At 37.5% G+C, this 16,502-nt stretch overlaps 1 protein-coding gene across 1 annotated transcript in view; it reads left to right on the top strand.

Moving 5' to 3' along the window:
- The window catches only part of LOC134669042 (ADP-ribosylation factor-like protein 4C), a 74,881-nt gene that overhangs the window by 44,884 nt on the left and 13,495 nt on the right, over positions 1-16,502 (top strand). The gene's annotated exons all lie outside the window — the stretch shown is intronic.

Below are 16,502 nucleotides of genomic sequence, written 5' to 3'. Positions count from 1 at the left end.
AACGTCAAACTTCTATGAAATGATGACTTGAAATAACACTGACACTTCGTGTGCTATCAAAATCTCTACAGACTTTTCTTGGTCTAACTCTAAGCCCTTTCAACTGGACCAAGTTTCGTTTATTCGATTTAAAAACATATTTCCTTCACTATTGATTTCAAATTCAAGTGACAATTTATTTTTGTATGGTGGGCCTTGGGAGGATAAAATAAAAGATAAGTTCGTCTCATAAGTAGTAGTGGAACAAAGTAGATGAGTGGTGACAAGGGAAAATAATGTTTTTTTTTTATGTACATATGTATTTACGAGTAAAAGGAGCCTTTATCAATGAGACCGGATGTCCGGCTCCATTGGGCGTCTACATTACATGAGTTTCAATGTGTTACTAGATATCAAAAAAACTGTACACGAATTTCGCAGTTTTAGACAGGGGTTCCGCCAATATCGAGTGAAAACCCCCAATGAATTATTTTTTCAACTGCCAATCTAAATATTTACCGACCAATTTATGCTTTACATACAACCTAGATATTGTCATTGTTCCAATTACCATGCCAAGTGTATCTACGTCACGTTTGTGCTTACATGTCGAAAGATGAACATTATACAGTAGGTACTTATTGGAATCCAATATCTAGCGCAATAACGCAACTCAAGGCCTGTTATATCGCTCAATATTAAAAATCTCTAGCATTATTTATCTGCCTAGTCTTTGACAATAATATTAAATAGGATATAAAACAGTCTTCTAACTGTTGTACCTTCGAACTGTTGAAAATTACTACCTACGGAACCGGAGTCGGACCACGCAAGTTTTCCTGTCAATTGCTTCTATGGGATAAGTAGGTATGGTCAGTGCAAACTTACCGTGGTCGGGATCTAAAAGTCACTAGGATTAAATTACAGCTATGAGACATTTACTAATATGGCGCGAAAAGCAGGCAATGCGCATTTGCAAATAAGGTCAGGTTGAATATTCCACGCAACTATTAGTTCCCACGCATTATTACTGCATTATCATACAATCGGCGATTATATAATCCTTATTTAGACGAGACAAAACACTTACTTCCTGAAACCTGGCTCATAAAACAAATAAGTTTGTACTCGTAGACTGGGATTGCCCGCGGCTTCACTTAAGTAGCCTAGTATGCAAAATTTTCGCTCACTCAAACTGAAGCGTCATTCAGAGTAATAAATAAAGTTGTTACTTTATTACTACTGTAGCTCTACTATGAGTTCCGTGAATGACAGTGAGAAGTGAAGATAGTGAGAAAGTTAAGGAAAATGTATGGAGTAATTGTACAGTGCCTCTACCGGTCACGTAAAGAACTAATAATTTCAATTTGTACCATGAGTTACAAACGTTTTTACGCGAGTTTTCCATACTTGCCTAACTTCACACCTAAAACGCTCTCTTTCTAATTATATAATGAAAACTGAGCCAGAATTATTCTGCGTAAATACTTTACGCGAGTAAACGTGACAGATGTTATGGAAAAATACGTGCGTTTCCAACGTGACATTTCTGTCAACTTGTAAACACAACAAATACGCAGATTTTTCACGAATATCAATGCAATTTTCAACGTAATATGTATAAATTTATAACAGTATGTGAACTTCAAGCAAAACTTTAAGGGATAAATCAATTAATAGTTCGATAAAAGGCTGATTTAGTACAAAGGTAATGAGTTATACTTGACATCATATTTTCCTATTTCTACTGCTACATTTGCGAAAATCACATTGCTTACGAGCAGTTTTTGGTTTTAGGCAAGAAGCTGATTGAAAACAACATTTCCATGAAAACCCGGATTGCATCATGTATGCATGTAGAAGTTACATATGTATTAAGAATTAAGGCTCAATACAAGGAGCGGTACATAGACATGTTGCTGTTTTTGTTGCTGGGTAAGCACATAGTAAGAATAAGACATACCGCAAGACCTATTATAATATTTACACAAGAATTGCTACGTATTTTATTAAGCATTATTATCTTATATAAAATAAAACATACAAATGTTCTGTGGGTTTATTTATTTTTCTTTACTAAGTAAGTATTATTTTATTTTCCGTTGTTCAAATTATTGTGTTTGGTACCTAGGTAATCGTTTTTCATGTCAACTTGGTAACAGGAAATATAAAACTTTCTTCAAAAACTTTTGCTGGTGGTTCTGAATCTGAAAATTTAAATAAGATTTAAACACATTTATTGCCAAAAACCCGCTGCGTGGGTTCATTTTGTATTGGAAATGGGGCGCTTGGCACTGAAATATACTCGAGATCATATAGGTACTATAAAATTAAAATCGCTATTAAGGTCATACGTAGGGTCTGTGCGGAAAGAGAAGAGTCGTAGGTATAATGTATGGGCTCCCCTAAATTTCACGACTTTTCTCTTTCCGGACACTCTATTAGATAATGTTACTTAGCAGTAGGAGACGGCCGCTGTCATGATGCGGACTGAAGCGGACCATTATAATACATACCTATTTTAATATTTTAAGATTTCTTCTCATGTGTGTATTATTTTCATCATAGGTAATAAATATGTAGCCAAAAGTAGCCTGTATAATCGCGCCGTATACTTTGCTTCCTATTTTTTAACACGCAATGTCATAATTTTAACTCGATTATTAATGATGTTTACGTAATTATCATATTTTGCAATTTTTGTCTTGAATACAATTATATTTTAATTTATACACTGTTTACTAACATTGATGTGTTTTTTATTTTCGTAACTATGGCAACGTCAAATCTTTAAAAAATTGTAGAATGAAGGTTGAGTCAGTAACAAAGTGACAAAACTGGTCTTAGAGCATTTAATAACTGGAGTGGCCATTGAGTGCTTACTGTTAGGATTTAGGATTAGGGTTCCAAGCAGGAAAGAAAAGCTTGTTTTAACACCATATTGGTAATGTTTATTAATCTCAAGCAAGACTACATAGTAATGGCGTCTCATACGAGAAGAAAGAACACATACGTTTGTTTTATATTGACAACCGAATAAATCAAATATCATAGTCGTAGTAGTCTCGAAGGTATACTCTTTATTTTTTTGTTGACATTATTACTTACCCCTCTGCCGAAAAACTTGCACAATTGTGCAAACTTTTGTATGGACCGACATGGCTATTTGTACGATACGTACAAATCATGTAGAAATAGCAATACATTTGACGTCCCCTCCCCCGCAAAAATCGGCGGACTGTTTTGTAAAGAAAATGACAGCGATGACATCTCCCTTCTAAATGCTCTTAGTGGATGGTAGAGGTAAGGAATACAATCTCCGTGTAATTAATAATGAAAAAGTGTCCGTCAAAAACCTTAAGAGGGAAGTATACTACGTAATCGTCCATACAAAAAGAGAAAACGTTTTTCCACTTGTATATAAATACGAGTATCATCCATTCTCCATGATTTTTAGTACGGTATTGATACAATGAAAAACTAGGTTTATGGGTTTTCTTTTTTTCGCTACTCTGGAGAGATTTAGAAAAATTATAATAGCTGACAGCGTGCCCAGTTTTTGCAAATATTCTCCCTTAAAGGAGTTTTCTCATAAAGTCATAAAGGATTCTCCTTACCTCTAACCTCTATATTCACGGCTACCATCAGTATATGTAACATTACTTTCTGTGCATCTCACTTGCACTAATATGCGAGAGCGAGATGCATAGATAGTAAATTACGTAGACGTGAGAAAATGTGTCAATTTTGTTAGTTAGTTCTTTAGGTGAATCCTAGAGGCGCTGTATAAAACTCCGATAACTCTTGCTCTGTTTTTTAGTATACTTAGAAAGGGGCAGCATCGTTTGGAGTGGAGTGAAGTTAGGTACATAAGACCGTAAAGAAACGTAAAACGTGACTCACGGCACGTTTATTCACTGAAAGTAAGTGAAAAATACTCTGCCAACTGATAGTAGAGCTACTGGTTATGAAAAAATTACAGTTTTCATAGCCATTTTATATTGCTCGGACCAGTATAGGTACCTCTTGTACTTACGAGTACATACTCGTATACAATAAGAACATACACTGGGACTTAATATCGTATCAGTAACAAATCAAGGTGATATTTTTTTCAAATTTGATTTCAGCTTCGGGTAACAATTAAGAATCCAATGTTTGCAGACGAAATACTAAAGGTTGGCGAAATATTACGCTGGTTTGCAATATTGGCAGATGCCTAAGTACGTATATACCTACCTAGTAAGCGTCAACCCGTGTATTTGATTATCTCGATTCTATAAACATCCGTCCAATTATATTCCTTAATACTGTAGCTAGTATAATATGTATTTACAGACACCCTTGTGGCAGTCTAGCCGCGCGGCGCACTTCAATCAACCCTTTACTTCTCCGCTTTAAATTGCATTGCAAAAACGGATTAAAAACGTTGCGAGTATTTGAGCCATTCCACGAGCATGTCGCTTACGAAATTCAATTCTTCTAATATTTCTGAAAATGCTGAGAAAGCGATATTTGATCTGGTAGTATTACTTGAATTGGTTACCAGATTGGCAGATATTCTCGACCTTTACGCATTTGATTGAGATGTTGGCTGCCATACAAGACAAAAGCATTTCGTAAGCGACATTATCGTGGAATGTGCCATTCAGGATACGGAAGCGAGGTAGTAAATTAAAGTAAAAACTAAATTTTATAAATCATCAGGTTAAAACGTATTGAACTCGAAATTCCATACAAAATGACACTTGACGCAAACGCGTACGTCAAGTCACGCAACGTCCCGCTATCGAATGTAATTTACGGGATCCCTTTGTTTCCCATAAACTTATTGTTTCGAATTTCGATAGTCAGAAATTGATATCCATATAATTCATGGACATAAACATCAATAGTCATAATTTTTGTTAAGTATAACGTTTCATAGTTCTAATGTTAAACATCTATAATATTAAACGCTATAATCACAAAAGTTATAAAATTGTTGAGTATAACATTCAAAGGTATATCAATAATTATTCAGAAATATTTTAAGGCATATATTTTAACGGACTAATGGTCGTTAATCATATCGTTTTAATGTCATCTCTTTGTTTCCCATAAACTTACTTTTTCGAATTTCGATAGTCAGAAAATGATATCCTCTTATATACTAATATTTAGGAGCTATAATATTAAACATTATGACTTTCAATAATTATGTCAAACAAAGGACCATTTTTAATGACACCCTTCATATAAAGAAAAATTAAATCTGTTTCCTCAGGTAGGTTCGTTAGTTACCTTGTGTCCCTCAGAGCGGAAATAGGAGCCCCGCGAAGCGGGGCTCCGTCGACTCATTGGCGGGACGAAATGGCTTAATAAGGTACATGAAAAATAAGAAATGGCGGGAAATCAGTAAACCAAACAATAAAAAATCTGTTTCCTCAGGTAGGTTCGTTAGTTACCTTGTGTCCCTCAGAGCGGAAATAGGAGCCCCGCGAAGCGGGGCTCCGTCGACTCGTTCACGGGACGAAATGGCTTAATAAACTACATGAAAAATAAGAAATAAAAAAGGGAAATCAGTAAGCCAAGGTAGACAAGCATGCAATTTGTTTTGTTTGATTTTATAACTATTGACAATATGACTAATAAAAATTATGATGGAAAACGTTATTGGTCTAAAAAAATCGTAACTTAAAATTTAGGGAATGCAATAGAGCCCCTACTTATCATTATAACCTGCGATAAAAGACCTTACAACGATTATTATAAGCAAGTTTATTGCCTTCAACATTATGTAATGTTATACCTTCTGGACTTTGAATATTATGAGTAACAAATTTTATGACTAACAATAATAATGACCTGCAAAAATCGGAACTGCAATTTATATTGTTAAAATTTATGACTATTGACAATATGATTAATAAAAATTATGATGGAAAACGTTATGGACTGAATAAATCGGAACAAAAAAATTATGGGAACCAATAGAGACCCGTAATTTACACTAGGGTTACAGTCAACCCGATGCATTTTTAATTTTTTTACTTTTCGATTTGCGTTTGTTGATAAACAATTGACATCTTGGCTAAGGCCCCAGGGTAATACAAACTATAGTCGTTTATAACGTACGGTATAAGCGCGAAAGCGGGTTAGTGGCGTTCAAAACTGCATGGATAGATGTCGACCGTACCGAATGCGTTAATATTACGGTTGAAACATGTCCATGCACTTACTTGTTTTATTTGGTTTAAAGAGTACTGTTTTCTTTACTCTATATAAATCTACTGCGGATAAGCGTACAATCGCACGTGCGAGTAATTGCACCGCTCGCCGCTTTTTGCGCGCATTCTCCCGTCCGCTGAAAACGAAATGGAATCCGTTGACTGCCGGCCATCTGCTTATTAACTCTTTTAAGCCAACTGGTTAATGATTAAATCTTTGCTCTTCTTATACTTTTATGACTAGACGGTGCGAGAACTCGCATGCTGGTTTCATTACATTGCGGTATTTGATTGGTCGGCTGAATTGGATGTAACTAATAGTCCTCAATGTAACTAAAATCGCATATACGAGTTCGCGCGCCGCTACCCTTAGGTATAACAGTAGAGCTTACATCAAGTGAGCTTTACAGCTTGGTCTGATGGGTAAAAAAAATTAGCTGATAGGTGTAAACTCAACTAGATGAACTATAATTATATGTAGGATTTATAAAGGGCATTTTATAATATTTTATGACATATTCATTTAATCAGGATTAATTTCCTTTTTAGGGCAATTAAAAAACTTAGAGTCAAAAGACACAAATCATTTATACGCACATTGTGTATTATTTATAAATGGGTTTATACAAGCTATACAAATGTACAATAATAAGTTCAACAACGTCAACAACTGTTACATTTATCGCCACTTGTTGATTTTAGGTGTCACTTTAGAAAATACCTAGTGTTAACATTTGCTTGCCATGTGCTACTGGGACACTAACGGTCTCTCCCATAGACATATTTAAGTAGATCACCTAAACGTACGTTCTCGTATGCCAACATGAACAAGGACAAGAAACGGCTCAAAGACTTATGGTGAATTTAATCTTATAATCTCGGGAACTCCGGTTTCGTATTTTTTATTCTCATTTAACTGACTAAATTCTACTTAATTTTATTCGACGCTAGTAAAACAAATATGCCAAAAAATCCTAACTTACATTATAAAACGTCGCTTAAAGATTGGCACACTGAAATTTCATACCCATGTTTAGTCTATTTAGATATGTCTATGATTCTTCTTCAATATTCGCTATGTAATCTTGTATTTAACTGTACATTGTAAGTCTTTGTTGACTCGTGACGAGATTTCTCCCAGCTCTTACACGTTTCGAATGAAATATAATTACATGTCTAACTTCCTCCGCCATTTAAGCCGAACACAACATCTAATTAACTAAATTAATTTTATGATCAGCGAAGTGCTTTGCTTAGTTACAAGATGTTTGACACGAATACTAATTACTGGAATTAGGGTTTTATCTGTAGCCCACAACTTAGGTAGGTAGGATTTTTGTTATATTGGTAAATGTGTCGCTTAACTTCAAACTCGGGTAAATCCATTCGATCCTCTCAGCAAATATCTACCCCTTACCTAGCCTATTACCTTTTCCTTATACCAAAATCGCATATTCAGACACATGGATTTACCCGAGTTTGAAGTTAAGCTACTCAAATGGTCAATTATTTAATAGTTTAGAGACTGTATTGCTCTACATATAGAGCGTAAGTATAAACTTCATAATTAAAAGCTCAACTTGTTTGCTAATTTATCTAAATGGGTCAAACAGATCACTGTGTTACGTTCTTTCCTGTAGACATACACTAGAGTTAAGGGCTATAAAGATTAATTTTCTTATTTAACCCTTATCCACGTAAAAAGGTCCTCCTTTTATTTACAGAACTATGATAAAGTCATTGTAAACTAGCGTGTTCGCGCGAACTGTACATTTTTCTCTCCTGTGGGCAATAGTTAACAGCTTGTGGGCATGTAAGTAATGATTTTATCATAGTTCTGTAAATAAAAGGAGGACCTTTTTACGTGGGTAAGGGTTAAATAAGAAAATTAACCTTTATAGCCCTTAACTCTTGTGTATGTCTACAGGAAAGAACGTAACACAGTGATCTGTTTGACCCAATTATACGAGATCGTATCAAAATCGGTAGGTATTGTTCTTGCTGCTCCTGCATTGTGAATATGAATCGTCATCTCACACCGATAAGGAAACATCATGGTAAGAAAACAGCTATTAGGGGCTGTCCATAAATTACGTCATCGATTTTTGACGATTTTTGAGCAAAAAATTTAACTGTAGGCTGTACTCCTGGTACTGACCAACATTTGTTCAGCGACTTTTAAAAATAACTTGTGTTTTGATTTTTAATACACTTTAAAGTTCGTTCCAAGACGCAATGTATTGCGAATTTTGTTATATTTAGGTAAGGCTTGACAAGCAACGTCAATTACAATGATATGGCGTGGCAATGGCGTCCATTGAAGATAATATTTATTTTGTATGAAAAATAGCGAGTCTAAATACTTCATAATTTTTAAAAGTTGTTGAATAAATGTGTCACCGCCGTTTGAGGAGTATAATTTATGGTTTAATTATTTGCTCATGTTACAGTCCACACCCGGTATAGCAGTAACTCGACTGACATTTACTAAGGCCCGTGTAAACGGGACCTAGTAGATGCCAGTTGTAACACGAACTCTAACAGCTAAGTAGGATTCACACATGATAAAAAAAGTATTCACACGTATACAAGTGTATTATTGGTAGCCATCACCGTTATTAAAATCTGTGTCATGTTGTCAGCAAATTACGCTTTTGCGGAGAAACTTGTTAAAATAAAGCGGTGTTTTTACGTAAAAACCTTTAAAGATTTATTAAGGTCGCTTGAAGCTAGCACTCAGAGTTTCTTAGAAAATCGACAAGTTTACTAGCTTTCAAGTGTACCCTGTCTGCTTGATTTTTCATGGAAGTTATAGCTGCCATCTGTCGCTCACTCTAGAAAGACCCTTTCTCTTTACAGAAAGTATTATTAAATAATAGATGATTCAATTTAAAGCGAGATGTTCGTCAGGCTCGGTTACATTTAGCGCCGGTGCCGCTTCTTATTGCCGCGAGCCAATATTTAATTTAGAGGTCAAATAGATACAATGAAAAGTTTATATTTCATAGAAATTTAGAGCCAATGCCGACAGGCATACTTAGCAAAACCCGTTATAGTTTACAGAAATAAAAATAATACTTCTATTGCACTTTCGTACTGACTTGTTTTGTCGCAACATATTCAATTCATATCTTTATGCATTAATTGGACATAGTTGTTTAAAATTTAAGACCTTATTCTCAAGTAGTCGTAATATTGCTCTGCATAACGTGCAGGCGCTTTATCTTTTTATTCCCATTTTCATGTACCTATGTGTCAATTCACTCATTACACTTGTGCTAAAATCAGGAAAGCCGTTTTTTATTCATACTCCCTGTAATACTCCAAAACATGGTCCTGGAACGAACCGGATTAAGAATATACAGAAAATAATCCAGATTATATAACATAAGGAGTTGACGAGTGAATACATTAAGAAATTCGTCCGAAAATCAAGAGATCAAGCTGACTTGGGAAAGGAGGATCGTGTTCACGTGGGCTTGCCGGACTTGAAGACAGAGTTAAGCCTTCAGTATTCTTAATTTTCACCCATCACTCGTCATACAGGTAGTAATTAAGTATAAGGATACGATTTAATACGGTTAGTATCATTTTAATTGTTTAATTTAACCACGTAACTAACCGATAGGTTAACCTTTGTCACGTCAGATTGCTACTTCACTTTAATTTTTATTTCGTAATTAGTTAATCTGTATTAGTGATTCACTGATATTTGCCTAGGCTTTTAATTAACTAATAAATCTACGAACTGTGAAATAAGTAAATCATTAAACAAACTGGACGATTAGACATAGGTATTAGGTGTTAAATAAAACAATAGGTTAGCTTTCACCTCGAATTGTATTAAATAATTCTTACAAAACATTAAATTTATATAGAATTATTAGTGTTAAAACATAAACTAAGTAAATAAAATAAATTTACACTTAAATAAACTGTTAACGTAGTAAAAATTAGGCAACAACTGTACTTTCATATATTGCTTATACATTTAAGTTAATTTTGCATTGTATAACATTTCAGCTGACAACACACGCCTCTCAAAATGTCCGAAGAAAAGGAATTAATCAAAAAACGTGGCAGTTACAAAGGCCGGCTAACTAACTTTTCAAACTACATGAATTCTTTGGAAAGTTCTTCACTTACCTCTGTTGCCGCCAATGAGTTGCAGTTAAGAATAAGTAGAATGGAAACATTATTTAGTGAGTATGATGAAGTGCAGTTAAAGTTAGAATGTTTGTCGACAAGCATGGATATTCAGTTATCTGAGCGAACTGAGTTCGAAACCCAGTACTTCGGTGCAATTGCTAAAGCGCAAGATATGTTAACTTCATTTAATAAAAATCAAGAAGACCTGGGTAGCGAACGTGCAAGTATCTCAAGTGCTAGCAATCATAAGCTAGTTAAACTTCCCGTCATACAGTTGCCAAAATTCTCAGGTTCTTACGAAAATTGGCTCGAGTTTCACGACACATTCCTAAGCTTAATTCATTCAAATGACGAAATTGACGAGATAAATAAGTTTCACTATTTGAGATCGTCATTGGATGGTTCAGCGGCAGTGGTTGTTAAATCGGTCGAATTTTGTTCTAAAAATTATCAAACTGCATGGAAGCTCCTATGTGATCGTTTCGATAACAAGCGTTTATTGCTACAAAATCACGTTTCGGCAATCTTTAATATCGAAACAATTACCAAGGAGTCTTCATTTGCGTTAAAACGTATGATCGACCAGTTAAACAAAAACTTGCTTGCCTTAGAATCACTAGGCGAACCAGTAAAACAATGGGATACGTTACTTATTTACATTGTGTCACATAAGTTAGATGCTAAGTCGTATCGGGAATGGGAAGAATACAAAGGTCGCTTAGATAAGGATAAGCCAATTACTCTCAAAGCGTTTTTAACATTCATGCGAAATCGTTCCGATTTATTAGAAACGTTGGAACTGTCCACAAATAACACTGCCGGTCGAGTTAACACTTCTCACAAAAACACACCGAAACTGAAAACCATGTCCGTACAAGATACGAAACAAAACACTGTCGCTAAGTGCCCAAAATGCAGCGGTGAACATTATTTACCTAGTTGTTTACAGTTTCTCGCCCTTAGCAACGCTGCGCGACTGGAATTGTTACCCAGTTTAAAGGTTTGCTATAACTGTTTACGCGGTGGACATTATGCTAATCATTGCAAAAAGCCGGGATGCAAGTTATGCAAGCGAAAACATAACACGTTAGTTCATGTTACCGATTGCAAATCTAGATCGAGCGGTGACTGCGCGTCCGGCCGCGGCGAGGAGGATAATTCAACTAAAAATAATAAATTGATTTTTCCTGGTAATCAATTATCACCTGCCGCGCCCGTCGCATCTCATTCTGGCTTAGGAAATGCTTCATATGATTCCTCGCCCGCGTCTGTACAGGCATTATCGGCTCAAATGGTTTCAAATTCGCGACAAGAGAAACATGGTATGCTTGCGACTGCATTAGTAAAGGTTTACGATAGCAACAATAAAGAGCATGTCGCTCGCGCCATGTTAGACAATGGTAGTTTTGCATGTCTAATATCTCAGAGTTTTTGTGAGAAATTAAATTTACCAACGAATCAAATTAACACGTCTGTTCTTGGTATAAATAAACAGACTACTAACATAGGAGAAATGTGTCTACTTCCTATTAACTCTTTAAATGACACATATTCAGTAACAGTAAACTGTTACGTTATGCCATCTCTTACTGATGACGTCCCATGTCGTCAAATTGATTTGACGGATCTTAATATTCCGAGTGACATTTGTTTGGCCGATCCAAACTTTTATAAACCTGCGCCGGTCGATATAGTGTTAGGATCTGAAGTATTTTGGGACTCGTTTCCTACTCAGCCTCAGATCATCAGACTAGGTACCGGACTGCCGATGCTCTGTGAAACTCGCTTTGGCTTTTTGGTTGCTGGTCGGGCAATTACCGACTGTCTGCCTTCCAGTATGCAGTGCTTTTTTGTTTCTGGTCTCTCGCACACAGGTAATAATGATTTAAAATGTAACGACGACATTCAAACCCAATTAACGCGGTTTTGGCAGCTCGAAGAAGTTAGCCATAAGTCGTCTCACTATTCACCTGAGGAGAAAATGTGCGAAGAACATTTCGTTGAAAATACTACGCGGCTAGCCGACGGACGATTTTGTGTCAGGCTTCCTTTAAAACAAAGCGAAAGTGTATTAGGCGATTCATTTCAACGCGCGAAGCATTGCATGCTATCATTGGAACGCAGAATTAAAACCAAGCCCTCATTTAAAGGTTTATACATTGATTTCATGACAGAGTATGAAAGTTTGGGTCACATGTCGCAAGGTAGGCAGGTCTCAAGGGAAGAAAAGGGCTATTATATACCACATCATGGAATTTTGCGCGATAGCTCCACGACAAAGCTCCGTGTCGTATATAATGCTAGCAGCCCTTCCACCTCAGGTATCAGTCTGAATGACATTCAGATGGTCGGACCCACTGTGCAAGACGACCTTCTGTCTATCCTTATTAGGTTCAGGCAGCACCGGTACATCATTTCTTCGGACGTGGAGAAAATGTACCGTCAGATATGGGTGCATCCTGACGACCGCCACCTTCAAAAAATTCTTTGGCGCAGTTCGGAGACCAAGCCACTGTTAGTGCACGAGCTCAATACTGTCTCCTATGGGACGGCCAGTGCTCCGTTCCTAGCCACTAGGTGTCTCAAACAAATAGGCTTAGATTGTGACGATGAGAAGGTCAAAGAAGTCATCGTTCACGATTTTTATGTAGACGACCTGCTGACAGGAGGAGATGACCTTACTGCGGTGGAAGAGATTCGCCATAAAGTGACTCAAGCACTGTCTTCTGCAGGAATGAACCTGCGTAAGTGGAAGTCAAACGAGCCTCGCCTTCTATGTGAACCCTCTCAATCCTCTGTGAATTTGAATATAGGATCAAATGAGCCCAGCAAAACGTTAGGCTTAGGCTGGCACCCTGAGACTGATGAGCTGTATTTTCCAATAGGAAAACTAGTCCCTAAAGGAAATACCAAACGTGACATGCTATCGGTGATTGCTCAGATCTTCGATCCGTTGGGACTTCTGTCTCCGTTTGTAATCACCATGAAGATGCTACTGCAGCGGTTATGGCTTCAAAAGATTACATGGGAAGAAGAACTGTCTCCAGAAATCACCAAACAATGGGTAGAACTCTTGGAAGGATTGCCGGCACTAAATGATGTCAGAGTCCCTCGTCATGTCATTTGCAACTCAAACGTAGCCTTCGATCTACACATTTTCTCAGACGCATCTGAACGCGCGTACGGCGCTTGTGTGTACGTGCGTAGTGTAGATAACGAAGGTCAGGTATTAGTTCGGTTATTGATCGCAAAAAGTCGGGTCAGTCCGATTAAACCTACGACTATACCTAGGCTTGAGTTGTGCGGCGCTCTCGTTAGTGCTCATCTGTATGACAAGGTCATGACTTCACTTAGAGCTCAGGTTAGAAACACGACATTTTGGACCGACTCGACTATAGTGTTAGGTTGGCTTAAGATGATGCCAAGTAGATTGCAACCTTTTGTGAGGAACCGAGTGTCGGACATTTTAGAAATTACCGGCAGTTGTGCTTGGAGGCATGTTCCAACGGACCAAAATCCAGCGGACTTAATTTCCCGTGGATTGCATGCAAGTGTTATAGACTCGTTAGATTTGTGGTGGTCGGGTCCTAGTTTCTTGCAACAAGACGTCGCTCAGTGGCCCTCGAATCCTACCACAAAGCACTGCGATGAGCTGCCTGAAACCCGCGTTGAGGTTTCATTGCACGTTAACATAGTTAATGAGCCATTAATAGATTTCAATCGTTTTTCTAACCTCTCGCGGCTCATTCGTGCTTTTGCGTACGCTCTTCGTTTCATTAAAAAATGCCGCAAAAATGCAACGTCGACGTCGTCCACATACCTCAATCATGACGAATTACATAACTCTTTAAAGGTAATTACCAAACTCAGTCAGAGCGAATCATTTTCAGAATATGATATATTATCCAAAAAACTAAATTTACCAAAAAAGAGTAAGCTCTTGAAATTCAACCCATTCCTAGATAACGACAACTTAATGCGTGTGGGAGGCCGTCTTTCCAATTCAGAATTTCCGTACGAGAAAAAACATCCCATTATTATACAGTCCACACATCGATTCACAAAATTATTATTTAATCAGGAACATAAAAGGCTTCTCCATGCACCGCCCCAGCTGTTATTAGCAACGATTAAAGAAACCTACTGGCCCATAGGGGGTCGTAATTTGGCAAAGGCTTGCTACCATCAATGTGTGCGATGTAAAATCATGAAGGGACAAGTAGTTGCTCCATTGATGGGGAATTTGCCAAATTCTCGGTTGTCACCTGGAGGCTACCCGTTTAGGAATGTGGGCGTGGACTACGCAGGTCCACTCATGGCAGCCAGCCGTCAAGGTCGTGGTTGCTCACTAGTTAAAGTTTATGTTGCTATTTTTATATGCTTCACAACCAAGGCGATACATTTAGAATTGGTGGGAGATTTAACTAGTAAAACTTATTTGTTAGCACTGTCTCGCTTTATGTCTCGACGGGGACAGCCAGACAACATTTATTCAGATAACGGTACTGCATTTGTCGGAGCCTATAACGAAATTACAAAGTTTCTGAAGGAAAACTGCAACTCTTTGGCTGAGACGTTAGCTAGTGAAAATACTAGATTTCATTTTCTGCCTGCGTACGCACCTCACTTCGGAGGTCTTTGGGAGGCGGGTGTCAAATCAGTTAAATTCCATTTGCAACGAGTGTTGGGCAATTGTAACTTGACTTATGAACAGCTTAACTCTACACTCATCAATATTGAAGCCCTGTTGAATTCTCGCCCCCTCACGCCCCTGTCATCACACCCGGACGATCTCTCAGCGCTCACTCCTGGACATTTTCTTGTCGGACGCTCACTGACGTCATTGCCGGTGCAGGATCTGCGGGACCACACTTATCAGCATCTGTCTCGATTCCACCGAATCGAACAACTCCGTCAACATTTCTGGGCTCGGTGGACTAAAGAGTACGTCCCAGAATTGCAACAAAGAATCAAGTGGAGACTCAACCATGATTCCCTTAAGAATAACACCCTCGTTGTTCTGAAGGAGGACAACCTTCCTCCGTTGAAATGGAGACTGGGACGCATTGTAGCCATTCACCCTGGACAGGATGGCATATCTCGAGTGGCTGATGTGAAGACAGCTGGAGGAGTCGTCCGACGCGCTTTCAGCAAGATTTGTCCTCTTCCTGTGGCTACCGATTCTTCTTGAAAGGCTTCCTTTCAACCCCGGGGGCATGTTTAAAATTTAAGACCTTATTCTCAAGTAGTCGTAATATTGCTCTGCATAACGTGCAGGCGCTTTATCTTTTTATTCCCATTTTCATGTACCTATGTGTCAATTCACTCATTACACTTGTGCTAAAATCAGGAAAGCCGTTTTTTATTCATACTCCCTGTAATACTCCAAAACAATAGTTAAGTATTTTATTTTGATATTTTTAATATGTACTGTTCGATATTATTTTTGCCGCATTGTTTTGTTTAAACTTTTTTTTACGAGAGACATCTCAGTACTTATCATATTTTATTACCTAATACATATGCATATATATCGCATATGTTATGAACTCGTATAAGTAAACATACACATCTATGTAGAAATCCATATAAACGGCGTTGCATCGAGGGAATTCTTACCCAGCATAAAGAGTCTCCATATCACCGCCTTGACACATCGCGTCAGCGGGTACCTTCCTCTCATTATACGCGATGCCACAAGGATATTGCCTTCCGCCGACATTCATATAGCTCTAACAAATACTATTACGACACGTCGACTACCAATACTACCATACGCTTGCCTATTAAGATTTTCAATAAAAAGGAAATTGCCTTAGCATCCGGTCATCGTTAGCTTTCAATATTAGCCTGGTTTTGAGCTTAAAAGGTTTAATATTTCAGGCCATTGAATTAATTTCCCATTTTTTCCGATTTCTCATGTCCCAAAGTAAATTATATTTCTCTCAGCTCATTCATACTCATTAGTCTAAAATTGTAATTCACCAGCGTTAAGTAAGTAATGGGAATACAATACGGTCTGACGGGACGAATAATGTGCTTCGCGATCCGCTCTCTGTCGGATCTCATTCGCCGGTCATTTCATTCCCCAACTTAATGAGCTCCCGTAATGCGGGTTGGCTTTTGCGCAGTGTACGATAAAAATTTAATTATATTACTGACGCT

Source organism: Cydia fagiglandana, chromosome 11 (assembly GCF_963556715.1).
Source record: "Cydia fagiglandana chromosome 11, ilCydFagi1.1, whole genome shotgun sequence".
Classification (NCBI taxonomy): domain Eukaryota; kingdom Metazoa; phylum Arthropoda; class Insecta; order Lepidoptera; family Tortricidae; genus Cydia; species Cydia fagiglandana.
Note: the sequence above shows the minus strand (reverse complement) of the source record. Positions and strands in the feature narration are given on the sequence as shown.